This window comes from Armigeres subalbatus, chromosome 2 (assembly GCF_024139115.2).
Source record: "Armigeres subalbatus isolate Guangzhou_Male chromosome 2, GZ_Asu_2, whole genome shotgun sequence".
Taxonomy (NCBI): domain Eukaryota; kingdom Metazoa; phylum Arthropoda; class Insecta; order Diptera; family Culicidae; genus Armigeres; species Armigeres subalbatus.
This window is the reverse complement of record NC_085140.1, coordinates 170,314,263-170,316,774: the sequence shown is the minus strand read 5'-3', so window position 1 is coordinate 170,316,774 and position 2,512 is coordinate 170,314,263. Positions and strand designations below refer to the sequence as shown.

The following is a 2,512-nucleotide window of genomic DNA, read 5'->3' as shown; positions in this document are numbered from 1 at the left end:
TTTAAATGTTTCCGATATATTCTATTATATTTGTATTGTTCGCTTATGTTTAGTATTGCTCATCCAAAAACTAAACAAATTTTAAAAGTATGCGGTTTGGATGATCTGGAAATCCGTCTAATGTTATTGAATTAATATAATTTTGGAATATTTCATGGATTTATTATATTGATGAAATAACAATTGAAAACAATAAAATTACGATAGCTTTGTTTGTTAAATAAATTAAAATGTTATACCGATTCTCAAGTATATATTTTCATATTGCGAGTCTTGTTGCAGGTCTAGAAATGTTATGCAATACAATTTTGATTTCAAAAAAATGAAAGGGAACAAAAACTTTTGCTTATCATCTTATCATTTTACTCGGAGAATGGCTGGATTTATTTGAGCGTGTACAGTTTTGTTTATAATTAATGAAGAGATGAAAATAATGAAACTGTATGGTGCAGAAAGTGTCTTTTTCATTACAGTTTCTGCTGCTGGGCAAGCGGTAGATCACTATGGCTTCTGTACCGTGGTAAGTATCTGAAGTGTTGAAGCGCGTTAGAGCCACTTGACTGACACTTGTATACCTCCACCACAGTTCATTTCGTAGCCAACATAGAAAATTCCGCACTGACAGCCATAAGAAGAATCATGGGAAAGAAAGAGATAGATGCGTTCCACACTGACAGTTCCATAAACGACAAGCAGAAGAAACGAGTCTGCATCTACACTACGAAAACACAAGTGTAAAGTGTCAAGTAATGATACTGCTCACAAACGGTTTATACTCACCACCGGTAATCGTAATCTTATTCGCGAAGTCGAAGCAAATTCTGCTCTTCCCTCCTATGGGAAATCCCATTGCTATCTGTCAGAGTTTGAGTGAAACATGGCCGCCATCTCCTCCTCTCTGTTGCTCTACAGTAAAAACCCATAAAGAACTGTCATTGTTTGTGTGAAGAATTTTGCTTCGACTTCGCGAATATGTACTACAAAAGTTCAATGTACATAATGAACGCAGTGGTTCATCCCGAACAAAAAATAAATGAAAATTTTATCATCATACTACCTGATGACATGCCCGATAACATGTATCCTTGTTCCTTTACAGAAATGAAGCTTATGATAAATAAAATACTGCTGCTTGCTGGTCACTGATTCAAGATCGTTCAGTAGCTACCATTGGGCAGTCTCAACAACGCGATATAATAAGAACTGATGCAGGTATTTTTTTCTTTTCTTCTCGACGTATTTTTCTAATAAAACTGACATTCTTTTATAATTTACATTTTTCACAGGTTTATATCTATATGTATTGTCTATTCGGAACAAAGTTAGTACGCTTTTTAAACCGATGTTGGATTTTTCTCCAGATACAGGCAACCCACTTAACTTTGGAAGTAGTGCGCTGGGTTCGTCTAAAGATATGCTAAACAACCGAAGGAAAATAAAATAATTTGTAAAACAATTAATTGTATTGTATTTTTATTGTAATATTGGAGTATAATGTATTCTCCCGAGCAACACACATGTTCTAAATCAGTCTATTATACTCAAATACGACTAAATTTGGTCATATATGAGTTATTTCAACCAAATCAACGTTAATTGTGCTGCTAGGGCTAAATCCTGTTGTATTTCTATTGTAAAACAATAGAAACAGTAATTGAAAACATTTAAAACACAATGTTTTCTATTGTTTTGTCGCTCGAAATCATCCCATTAAAGTACCGTAAAATCAATTGTTTTGCTCCGAATTTTGTATGGAAAATTTTCGATTTTTTTATTGTAAAGATACATAACAACCCCCCTTTTTAATTGTAAAAGTCCCAATTACCATTCATTTTATCGTGGAAAACCATTATTTCTCATGTGATTTTATTGTCAAAATTCCATTACATTCAATGGTAAAAATTATGTTTTAAACGGTGTTGTAACAATAAAATTTATGATATTTTAATGATATTTTTTATCCGGGTCCGCCAAGTGTGGGCTTTTAAAAATGGGAGTAGAAAAACATTCACCACGGGATCAATTGTATAATCACCTTAATTTTACATTCTAGTTAATTATAATTAAATTTCCTTAAAATCTCAATTTATAATTTATAACTAGTGGACCCGACAGACGTTGTCCTGCATAGTAGACGAAAATGCGCGTTGTGAACTGCCTTTGCAAAATTCCAATACGAATCTAAATTTTAGATTTTTTCGATTTACTCAACCTTGCTCTCGATTTTTGCATGAGGAAATATCATATAAACCCGTCGGAAACTATAACGAACATGTCTGCAGAAGAAATGAACAAAATCCTTCCAGCCGTTTTCGAGTCATGCGGATACGAACACAGACCATTTCATTTTTATTATATAGAAAAGATTATCAATTTATATTATCATTCAATTATCAATCAATAATTTCCTTATAATTTTATGTATTAAGTAAAATAAGACGGCGAACTATACAAATAAGATGTAAGAATTTGGCTTTTTCTAACCGGCAAATAACAATAACAAATAACAATC

The 2,512-nt window shown here is 32.5% G+C and overlaps 1 long non-coding RNA gene across 1 annotated transcript; it reads left to right on the top strand.

The window, feature by feature from the left end:
* Window positions 1–418: 418 nt before the first annotated feature.
* LOC134211190 (uncharacterized) lies at window positions 419–1,418 on the top strand. The gene is made up of 3 exons (XR_009978962.1): window positions 419–520; window positions 1,100–1,212; window positions 1,287–1,418. It is a non-coding gene; the product is annotated as an uncharacterized LOC134211190 (long non-coding RNA).
* The last annotated feature ends 1,094 nt before the right edge of the window (window positions 1,419–2,512 follow it).